Source organism: Suricata suricatta, chromosome 1 (genome assembly GCF_006229205.1).
Source record: "Suricata suricatta isolate VVHF042 chromosome 1, meerkat_22Aug2017_6uvM2_HiC, whole genome shotgun sequence".
NCBI classification, from domain to species: Eukaryota; Metazoa; Chordata; class Mammalia; order Carnivora; family Herpestidae; genus Suricata; species Suricata suricatta.
In genome coordinates, this window is record NC_043700.1 from 14,906,073 (window position 1) to 14,918,262 (window position 12,190).

General features: G+C 41.6%; 1 protein-coding gene across 2 annotated transcripts in view; it reads left to right on the forward strand.

The window, feature by feature from the left end:
- The first annotated feature begins 7 nt into the window (after positions 1 to 7).
- Positions 8 to 12,190, forward strand: part of SNX25 (sorting nexin 25) — a 131,081-nt gene continuing 118,898 nt past the window's right edge. For both annotated transcript variants that reach the window (XM_029934602.1, XM_029934607.1), the window contains exon 1: positions 8 to 66. The gene's annotated coding sequence lies outside the window, so the exon portion shown is untranslated. The remainder of the gene's footprint in view (positions 67 to 12,190) is intronic.

Sequence of the window (12,190 nt, forward strand, 5' to 3'; positions counted from 1 at the left end):
GCGTGGCCGGTCCCCTCCGCCCGGGCTCGGGGGGACTGACGGGGCTGCGGTTGGTCGGCCCGGCGGGTAAGCTGCGAGCGTTCCCTCGGGCCGCGCGGGGGGCGGGCTCCGGGCTCCTCCGGGCTTGCGGGGTGCTCGCCGAGATGCACGTTGTTAGGCTGTGTCGTTGCTCCACAACCATCCTCGGGCACCACCTTGATAGCTGGAGAATCCGAATCTTGGATGTCGCTCCGCGGTTGGCGAGGGGAGCACCCACTGTACGCACGCGCTGCGCCCTGTGCGGGTCATGGCGTTTGCTGCTTCTAACCGTTTTCTGGGAGAGGTAACTTTATGACATTTCACAGACGCGGAAACTTGCTCCGGGAGGCCCGGCTTAGCTCGCCCTGCCCAGACCTCTCCCCAGAGGCCGGGTACACTTCTCATTTCCCGCGGCATCCTGTCTTCCACCATGTTGATAAGTAACGCAGTCCCAACTAGTTTCGGTGATTTTTTGAAAGGGGACGTCAGATGTCACTTAAGTGTGCAACAAAAACAAAGGTATCCTCAGGGAGGGGTGAGGCAGCAGGGCCGTGGTTAGGAAATCTAGGAAATGAGTGTTTAAATGAGCTCTTCTCTTAGTGCCAAACCGCTGCTTGCTCAGCCTCCCAGCTTCCTCTCAAACGTAACCCTTTAAATGAAACTTGATTCAGTTGTAGCATGTTCTGTTCGGGGCACATTATGCCAAGCCTGAGATTTGTTTCTGCCAATACCTTATTTCACACGGGTTTCCTACGAGAATTATAACATTTCATAAGCCATAGGTCACTGGATGATGTCTCTCAATTATCTGGTAAGGAAATAACATACTCCACAAACCCATGATAGGTGAATTATATTATTGATCCAGGCGAGAAATAAATGAAGTCCAGATTTATTTGAGGTGTGCCTCTCTAGAAGTTGGTTCTTGGTAGAGTAAGCCCTTTGACCCAAAAGTTGGTACAAGCTGCTGGGACATATAGTTAGTGGACGGTGGTCTTGGCATTGGACATAGGCAAGGCTGACTGTTCTGAAGGTTAGTACTTTGGGGACACTTAGTTACACAGCCTGCACACGGGCCTATGAGAAATACCCTCACCAAGGCAGGAACAGATGGCTCTTTCCTTCCAAGAGTTGCCTGACCGCATCAGGAGCAAAAGCCTCAAGATCTTCAGAGAGCTGTTCATATCAGCAAAGAGTAGCTTTGCCCAGACTGAACACTCTGGGTAGGTCCACACAAACTGCCGATATTTAAAGCCCATGACATCATACTTATCCCTCCACATATTCATATGGAAGAGCCCTCCGTGGCACAACAGTTCTGCACATATCTTCTTGACACGGTTTCTCACATTAGATCAAAACAACTTAACTTAATTCAAGACCATATGGACTTGAAATCACAACAAATCAATACACAACATAATTTGGCCCTCGCTGCTTGACTGAATGGAAGTGTCATAAAACTGAAATTGCCCAAGCCTGTTGGGGTAAGGGAAATGGCAGTGGCTCAACTTCATAAAGATATTTGTTAGAGGGATCACTGCCCCCTGGATTTTGTATTTGCTTATGATATGATCTGTTTACTCTTTTGTAAAAATCATCCCACTCTTCACCAAAATCACCCTGTCTGGAGTCTGTCGGTTTGGAATGTAGCCCTGAGATAATGGCTGGAGGGTTATAGACATTCTTACTCTGGCATTCTTACTCTGTAAATTGATCAGAAATTAAGTATATTAAGGAATGGGAACTTCTGTTTCCCCGGTGTTCTAAAAACCATTAGTGATGTTTATTTCCTTTAAAAACCTTCATTTATCCATTTTTTTTCAGATGTAATTGCATGAGCGTTAGTAAGCAGGTTTATTTTTTTCTTGTGATTTTTCTCTACAATGATAGAAAAATAAGGACCCAAAGATTTTAGTAGTTGGCTTATTGCTTTATAAATGATCCAGTCCTTTTGATTATTGAAAGAAATTATGATTTACTATGTGTGTGTTTATCAAGCTTGTTTTTTTTTAATGTTTTGTTTATGTTTGAGAGAGCCTGAGCATGGGAGGGGCAAAGAGAGAGAAGGGGACTGAGGATTTGAAGCCGGCTCTGCACTGACAGCAGTGAGCACAATGCCGGGTTCTAATTCACAAACTCTGAGATCATGACCTGAACCAAAGTTGGAAGCTCAACCAACTGGGCCACCCAGGCCACCCTATTGAGTGTTTTTATATGAGCCAGGTATTATTCTGGAAGCTGGGGGTTGGATCAGTTGACACATAAAAGCCCTACTCTCTGGAGATTATAGTTTTATGGAAGATTGATAACAAAGGAGACATTTTTTGTTAGTGATAAATGCTTTTGAAACAAAAGATAAGAGTTAAGTGATTAAGGGTACGTAGTAAGTGGGAGCAGGAAGTGTAGATGGTGAGGTCAGGGTCAAAACCCTCTAGCATTGCATTCTGCCTCTGAAGGCCTAGAAGCTGCTTGTTGTAGGTTAGTTACCATCCTATTTCCTGGAAAATACATTTCCCAAACCTCCCAACTCATATTTCTAGGTAGATAAAACTTGGATTAGCATCCAGTAAAATGGTTTAGTAGAGAAATTAGAGAAAATAGTATTTCATAATTTTTTTTAATGTTTATTTTTGAGAGACAGTATGAGGTGGGGAGGGGTGAGGAGAGAGGGAGAGAATCTGAAGCAGACTGCAGGCTCTGAGCTGTCAGCACAGAGCTCAGTGTGAGGCTTGAACTCATGAACTATGCGATCATAACCTGAGCCAAAGTTGGACGCTTAACTGAACCACCCAGATGCCCTGAGAAAATAGTATTTTATTTTATTTTTTTTCAAGTTTTTTTTTATTAATAGTTTATTACCAAGTTGGTTTCCTTATAACACCCAGTGCTCTTCCCCACAAGTGCCCCTCTCTGACCATCACCCTCCCCATCCGCTTCCCCCCTCCTTCTTCAGCCCTCAGTTCTCAGCATTCAAAGGTCTCTCGTGATTTGCCTCACTCCCTCTCCCCAACTCTTTCCCCCCATTTCCCCTTCCCATGGTCTCCTGTTAGGTTTCTCCTATTAGACCTGAGTGACAACATATAGTATCTGTCCTTCTCTGCCTGACTTATTTTGCTTAGCATGACTCCCTCTAGGTCCATCCATTTTGCTACAAATGGCCAGATTTCATTCTTTCTCATGGCCATATAGTATTCCATTGTATATAGATATACCACATCTTCTTGATCCATTCATCAGATGATGGACATTTAGGCTCTTTCCATGATTTGGCTATTGTTGACATTGCTGCTATGAACATTGGGGTACATGTGCCCCTATGCATCAGTACTTCTGTATCCCTTGGGTAAATCCCTAGCAGTGCTATTGCTGGGTCATAGGGGAGTTCTACTGATAGTTTTTTGAGGAACCTCCATACTGTTTTCCAGAGTGGCTGCACCAGTTTACATTCCCACCAACAGTGTAAGAGGGTGCCCATCTCTCCACACCCTCGCCAGCATCCATAGTCTCTTGATTTGTTCATTTTAGCCACTCTGACCGGTGTGAGGTAGTTTCTCAGTGTGGTTTTGATTTGTATTTCTCTGATGCTGAGTGACACTGAGCATCATTTCATGTGCCTGTTGGTCATCTGGATGTCCATTTTGGAGAAGTGTCTGTTCAAGTCTTCTGCCCATTTCTTCACTGGATGAGAAAATAGTATTTTAAAAGTGACAGAAAACAAAGCAACATATATAATCCTGAAAATTTCAGGTACTAGAAGAAGTGAAGTATAATTTAAGGAAAGTATATTATTGGTCATTTTTTTGAACTTGGATTCTCCTAATAGTCTTTAATGAGAAAGTAAGTACAGTAGAAACTTTACTTTCTAAGCTCTGTATTGTAATTGAAATGCAGATTTTTCACCTACAACTTTACATATTTTTTAACAGTACTGGTGCTATTTACTCAAGTCTTCCATTGTGCTGTATTTCTAATTTGTGTTTAAGTTTCTTCTTTTTTTTTTTAAGCTCTGTTCTTTATGAATGGAAGCATAAGCATGTGGTGTAGTATAAAATATCTGTTGGTTTTGTGGGGGTAGCAGCTGGACCACACAGGTCATCTAACATATGTGGAGGGGGAGGCTGTTTAGTAGTGAACCAAATGGTGCCTCTAAGATACAGTGACTATGTGACTACAGATACAGTGACTATGTTACTACAGAGGTTTTGACTCAGCATGAAGGAAAGAATTCTCATTTGTTCTCACACCTTTTACATTCTTCTAAAATGCTATCCTTCTACTCTCCCCCCACCCCCAAAAACCCTCAGTTTGTTCTTCGTATATAAGAGTCTCTTACGGTTTGGGGGGAGAGAGGAAAATGGGTGATGGGCATGGAGGAGGACACTTGTTGGGATGACCACTGGGTGTTATATGGAAACCAACTTGACAATAAACTAGAATAAAATAAATAAATCAGGAAAAAAATTAAAAAAATGCTCTCCTTCTAGCTGTTCATCCTTCCTTCCTTCCTCCCTCCCTCTGTTTTCTTCTTCGTCTCCTTCTATAGAGGAAAAAAATGCATACATTGTTAAAAGTAGGCAGCTGAAGAAGCCTAACCTAAAAATGAAAAGGGGTTTTTGTGTCTGGGAGTGTTTAAAATGCTTCTGCATGTCTCACAGTGTAGTTACTGGCTGTAAATTCCATGTGATTAGGACCTGTGATTGACACCTTTTGCTATACTTGTACCCAGCAGGAGCTCAAGGAGTGATTGTAGATGATGATAAAATGGTCTGTTCTCACTGCTTCATGCTTCCCCCTCCAATTAATCCAGTAGTACTTCTTATTGGGCCCCTCCTGTGTGCAAGAATTTTGATTTTATTTGAGTGGGAATGACTACTGATTCAAGTAGTAACGATAATTTTCGACTCAGGTAGAAATAATTTCCAGTGGTATATTCAGGTACTGCGGAAGCTCTTCTGAAAGGTCAGGAAAGTCTTGACAGTTGCTGTCCTGGCCCCACTTTAGGAAAGCATGGACTTCGTTGCAGCCGGCACACTGGAGCTGCAGCGCTCTGGGGCTGGCCTGCCCCTGGGGTAGCTAACAGTTGTCAGCCCAGCTTGGCTGAGCAGGCTGGCTTAGTACGGTGTTCCTGGTCCAAGGTTGTGTTTGGTCTTGTGCCAGGCCAGTTAACTTACCTGAACCTGGAGCCTCAGATTCACTGGCGACAGTTAACTTGACCTTAGCACCTCATGTAACCAAGGCAAGGGAGAGAGAAATATGACAAAAGCGAATCAGTAGTTGAGAAAAATTACTTTCATTACTGGACCAGCAGTACAAAGCACATCTTTATTTAATGGAAAAGAGGAAAATTATTTCTTACATTTTGACAATAGGAAGATAAGAGAATAGCTTCTGTAACTGTCATTCACATACAGTATGGATCTTTAACTTTTGTACTATAACTTATTGGATGTTTCTTGATATACGTTTCATAAATTCAAAAATGATCAGAGGCTGATACAAGAATATCCACAAAAGTGAAATGCTTAATAGTGCGTGGGACGCCAAAGTCTGCTGCTGTACGCAGAAAACGTTAATGAAAGCCTTTTCAAAGTTCAGGCAGATAGGAACGTTCAAGTGGTTTATGAAATGTAAAAACCAGCGTTTACTGAATAGCAGCTATCAGGACCTTGTTAGATCACTTTTTGCCTAGTTAGTTGTTCAGTCCCTGTGCCAGGCACATAGTAGGCTCTCAGTAGATCAGTTTTGCCTGAGTAAATGGATTATTGTTTGAGACATAGCAAATTTAAGTATCCTACTGACGTTTTTATTTTTTAATTTTTTTATTAAATTTTTAAAAAATGTTTATTTTTGAGAGGAGAGAGAGAGAGAGAGACAGAGAGAGAGAGAGAGAGAGAGAGAGAGAGAGGAAGAGAGAGAGAAAGAAGCACTCTGAGCTGTCAGCACAGAGCCCAAAGCTGGGCTCGAACTCACAAACTGTAAGATCATGACCTTAGCCGAGACAGAAGTCAGACACTTAACGGATTGAGCCACCCAGGTGCCCCTCCTGACATTTATAGATTTGAAATTTTAACCCCAGCAACCTAGAGAGAAGGGTCAGAGCCTTGCAGTAAGCTCATTAAGAGCTTGGGAATTTGCTTTCTGGAAATGCAGGACAATGTTTTTAGTGTCAGGGAGGATTCATAGATGAACAGGCATCTCCCTGTCCCTGCCCTCTCAGGCTGAGTAGATTGGACTGCTAGAGAAGACTGGATGGGAAGGCAGATGTTTATAGAGACAGTGAAATAGTCACACAGCAATCCGTGGTGCCAGTTGGCTTGGGTAGGACTTCTCGAATTCCTAAATGAGTTCTTTTACGAATACAAAAGTTCTTTGAGTAAAGCAAACTTAATTTAGTTACTTGAGAGGAAAAAGGAAAAGAAACAGGAATTAGGGAGATTATACACAGCCTCTTTGTGACTTTCCTTTATTATGCTAATGTAATAAAGTAATCCTCAATAATTTGATAATGGATAATGGCATAATATACTTACTGTTTTCAGAATATTTGTTTGCTAAAGTTTTAACGAGGGCTTTAAGTCATAGTGGGAAAAATGTTTTTGAGGAAGATCGCTTTTTGAGAAGCCCTTAAATCACAGAATCCTCCCTGACTCACTCTCTCTGGTATAAAGGCTGCTTTCCTTTAAATTCACACTATTGATAATTTTTAAATTTAAATTTTTATGCAGATGATAATGTTCACATTAAAAAAAAACGTGTGAAAGGGTATACAGTGAAGTTTTCTCTTCCCTGTAGGCAGTTACTGTTAATAGTTTATTCTTCTACATATATTATGCACATATAAGCAAACACATGTGTATTGAAAGAGAGAAGGTTTTGATACCTGTAATCTCTTGATACAAAAGCAATGATTACATGTCTACATGAATGCTCAGAAATGAAGGAAGTGTTTATTTGAATTTAGCAGAATTATTTAAAGGAAACCATTTTTATTTTCATAATTTATACAAAAAGCAAATGAAGCAAACTGTTGACAGAGTACATGTACCATTTAGGATTTGAGTTGCTCTTGAGGATATGAGATGAATCAGAGGAGCTAGGTTTGGAAAGGTAGCTTGGGCCACGTTATAGAAGTCTTCAGTGGAGAGTAAAACTGGATTTTAGTCTGTAGGCATGGCAGCTGTTGACATTTCCTGAGCACAGGAGTGATAGCCTCCTGAGCTGGGCTTCACAAATGTTAAAAGGAAAGTGATTGGGATGAACTCAGGAGGAGAAATATGTTAAATGCAGTGGTAAAAAGTGAGAGTTAATGCAGCTGTGTGAATGGAGACCAGAGGCAATAAATTTGAGTGAGCTTTTTTTTTTGATGTAAAATAACATTAGTTATCATTATAGATATGTTTAAGAATCTTTTCTGGAGTATCCTAACATTCTCTGTAAATAGTAAATTCAGGGGCATCTGGGTGACTCTGTCAGTTGGGCATCCAACTCTTGATGCCGGCCCAGGTCATGATCTCAGGATCTTGGGATGAGTCCCATGTTGGGCTCTGCCCTGAGCATGGAGCCTGCTTAAGATTCTGCCCCCCACCCACCTCCACTCCCTCCGCTCCCTCCTCCCCTTTACACCACTAACACATGCTCCCCCCCAGTAAACAAACAAAACTGTAAATTGAACCCCAAAACACAGGGTCATCCTATTCACAAAATGAATGGTTTCCAAGCTTTAATGTTCTACTTTGAACCTAAATTCTGGTCATTTCCTTGAATCTTAAGTTGCTTTTGTTTTGGGAGCATGCTGTGATGTAACTTTCATAATCGAATGTTACCTTCTTGAAAATCTCTTAGGTTTCATTTCCCAACCTTATAGCTTTGGGGGTAGGGAGCACCCCCAGATTGCTGAAAATGTGAGTTCTTATAGTCAGAATGGTGTACACAATTGTACTATAAAGGTGACTTAGGTTTGGTACTGAAGGCTCAGGCTTAGAAGATGAATATTGTCTGTAGAAAGCTTTAAATATTAAAATAATAGTGTAGAAACTTGTAAAAAAACTTTTGCATCTTTACTCTTGGAAGAAGAAAATGCAAACTTGGAACTAAAGCGTTTTGAGCCTATACCTACAAACCACCTCTCAAAAGGTCTCATTACCCTGTGCAAGTCAGCTCTTAAAATAGCTACCTGAGGGCTGCATGCAGGCTTTGCCAACTTGTTAGACAGGAAATTAACATCTTAAGTATTGCAGAAATTTCACTGTGTTTTTTCTGAATTAATCTCCTCTTTTTCCTTTTTGATTTTTTTTTTTTTTTGGTCTCATTAAACATTTCTGAGATTATAATAATCTCTAGATAAACTCAGGAAGTAGCTTTGTTTTCCAGATTTGAATTACGGTTCTTGAGGTCTCTTTTTTATTATCTCACTCTTAGGCAGTCTCATCCTTGAGCCCCTGTAATAACCATCCCTACACTCAGGATTAGAGATTTAGCCTTCTCTTTTTTGGGGGCCTCAGACTTATTTATTCAACTGTTTGACTTGACATTTCCACTTGGCATTTGTGGTGGTACTTGAAATTCAGCTAGTCCAAGTGTCCCCATCCCTCTTCCGTTGCCCATTGTGTCCATTACTAGCACCTCCAAAAGTCAGGTCCCATGGCCAGGAGCATTTGAGTTCCCTGGACATCTCCTTCTCACTCTGCATATGCTGTCCATCATCAGGTCCTGCCTTCTTACCTCTTGAGTGTCTGGCATCCATCCACTTCTTTCCATCTCTCCTTCTTTGTCCCAATTGCCATCATGTCTCACCTAGATGACTGCAGTAGCCTCTCAACTCCGCTCTCTGCCTCCTTGTTGACATTTTATGTTTTATTAAAAATTTTTTTTAAATCTGTATTTTTGAAAGAGAGTGTGTGAGCAGGGGAGGGGCAGAGAGAGAGAGGGAGACATGGAACCTGAAGCAGGCTCTAGGTTCTGAGCTGTCAACACAGAGCCCAACGTGGAGTTCGAACTGGCAGTGTGTGAGGCCTGCATATTGGCAGCTGGATCCAGAGGCTTGATCAAACTTGTGTTCATTCCCTTTGACAGGTGGTGGTGTGACCTTTCAATGGCATCTTACTGACTTTCTGTTATAGTAATAGCTATTGATGCTTGATAGCTAGATCCACTGATTGGTTGGGGTTGACAAAATGGTAATATTTGAATTCTGTCTTTTAATTTATTGTTTTGAATACTTTTTTATTAAAAAGATTTTTTTAAGTTTATTTTGTCACTTGGGGGAGGAGAGAGAAAACAAATTGGGGAAGAGCAGAGAACAAGGGAGAGAGAATCCCAAGCAGGCTTTGCACTGTGAGTACAAAACCCAGTGTGGGGCTTGAACTCACTAATGGTGAGATCATGACCCAATCCAAAGCTGGACGCTTAACCAACTGACCCAAGCTGGCACCCCTGAATACTTTTTAAAAAGAGACACATTTCCCTCATCTGTTTGGTTACACAATGGTACAGTTCATATAGAAACGCAGAGTAAATGCTAGACTTTTCCCCATTATTAGTTTCTAAAATAATGAGTTGGTTACCCTTCATCCTTTGAAGGTAATCAGTTAGTTATGTGTTTTTAAAAAAATTATAGAACTTGCAGATGAGAACATAATAGGTAGGTTTTGACCAGTTGTAATTATGTTTTTTAAAGTTTATATAATCCCATTTTTGGCCTGTGGGAGCCTTTTGAAGTTCGATCCTGAGACCTTTCTATATGACCCTACCTTTTGATATGACCTTAATTAGTTTTTAAAGTTTTCTTACTGTCTCAAATAACAGGATATTTCAGGTTCATCTTGAGCATTTTCTTCTCACACCTGGGATTAGCCATTTCTGAAAAAAGAGTCCTGATTTCTTTTAATGGGATATGGTATTTCAAGAACTCATTCCATCTTAGCTCTGAATAAATAGCACAGCTAGACCCAGACCTAGGAACTTGATTTGCTTTATTTGTTTGTAAGGTGACCAGCTGACCTGATTTGCTTTGAATGGTCTTGGTTTTAGTACTGAAAAGTTCTGTGCCCCAGGGGAAAAAATAAAACTAATTATAGGTATTTAGGAGGCTTGTTGCTATTGATTTGGTCTTAGTCTCTTGACTTTCTCTATGGAGAGATCTGGAAAAATGTGTTTTGTAGAGAATTCTTTCAGATGTTGGTTTTATATACTCCATAGGTTTTCTTAAAGGCAAGTAACACTTATTTGGACAGTGCTTTGTAATCATTTGCCACTTGCTTATCATAGCCTATCTTAACATTGTAAAGGGTTCAGGGAAATAGGTTGTATGGTCTTCATTTAATTCACTGCACTCCAGTCCATGGTTGTGAATATGGTGGACAAATGTGAATATCAAAGAGTAAATGCCTTAGTAATTGCTATAGATAAACTTAATATTTATTGTATTTACTGTATGCAGGTAGATGTATTTTTAAGTTTTATAACTACCATGTGAGCTAGGACTGTTCATCTCACTTTACAGAAGGGAATACCGAGGTTTAGAGCAGTTGAATATGTACCCAGGCCACATAACAAGTGAAGGAACTAAGAGTTAAACCCCATCTCTCTAAGGGCACCTGGGTGGCTCAGTCAGGTAAGCGCCTGACTCTGGCCCAGGTCGTGATCCCGCGCTTCCTGGGTTTGAGCCCCGCGATGCGCTCTGCGCTGACAGCCCAGAGCCTGGAGCCTGCTTCAGATTGTGTATCTTCCTCTCTCTCTCTCTCTCTGCCCCTTCCCTGCTTACACTCTGTCCCTGTCTCCCAAAAAGAAATATTAAAAAAATTTAAAAATCCCCAGGTCTCTCTTACTCAGCAGTCTATAAACTTAACTACTTTGTTACCCTTGTAATTATTAAAGATGAAACTTACCTGATTAAGGTTTAAAAACCTTGAAATTCTTTGAGAAGATTTTAGGATTTGCTTAGGAATTGATGTCACTTTAGAAGTCTCAGGATGAACTAGAATGTTGTCCCAACTGCCCCTTCCATGCTCATGACGATCGTTTCTAATCAAGTAAGACTGTTCTTGTTTTCCTGCTGAATCTGGATGAGGCCTCAGAACCCCTTTCAATATAGTATTCCAGGCAACCAGTATATATTTACTAGAGTTGGCACATAACGTGAAACCCACCTGCCATTCAGAGTGAGAACCTCCCTGAAGGGCAGTGATCCTCTGAATTCATGGAGCACATTTCTGTGCCTGTACTGCTGTCATCATTGTACTATATCGTAAGTCAGTCACATGCTCTTCTCATCTGCTCTGCTAAAAACCAGTTTTCTAAACTATGATCCATAAATACTTAATTCTCAGAGATACTTCTAGGTACCCTGCAAAAATAAGAGGTAGGACGAGGGGCTTGTTTTTTCACATAAAAATTTGAAAAATTTTATAATGTGGATTTTAAGGTTAACATTCTGAGAAATCCTATAATAAAGGTATCTGTTTAAACTGTTCTTAACCCTGTGTTTTTGGGGTGCCAATGTGGGTTAAGCGCCCCACTCTTGATTTCAGCTCAGGTTGTCATCTCACAGTTGGTGAGACTGAGCCCCATGTTGGACTCAGTGCTCACAGTGTGGAGCCTGCTTGGGATTATCTCTCTCCCTCTCTCTGCCCCTCCTCTTCCGGCCCCCTTTCCTGGCATGGTCTCTTGTCTGTTCTGTCCCTGCCGCAGGTCGGCAGGTTGGCAGGTCGGCAGGTTGGCAGGTCAGGTCGGCGGGTCCGGTGGATCGTCCTGAGTTCCTGAGGGAGGGAGAGAGAATTGGGGGGCAGGGAGCACAGAGAGTGAAGGCAAGACAAGCGTTTCTGATAAAGCCTCAGTTTATTGAGAAAATACCCACATCTATATAGGGTTTAGGGTGGGAAGCTGACCTAGGTTGGTTGCTAGGAAACAGGGTCAAGTGATTTTTAGGAAAAGGCTAGGAAAAACAGGGAAACCGAAACTGCAATTTCAAACACAGCATCTAAAGGATTGGTAAGAGAGCCCAGACTTGTAGACTGCTGGGCAGGGGAGCAATTGACACCACTTAAGCCTAAATGCGGTTGATCTTTTGTTTTACTGGATTCTCCAGTCTGGCCATCTCCAGTCCTGGAATCTGGAATAGCACTTCCCTAGCCGGATCTTTGTAATTCAGGTAGCTCCCCTCAGGGAGTGA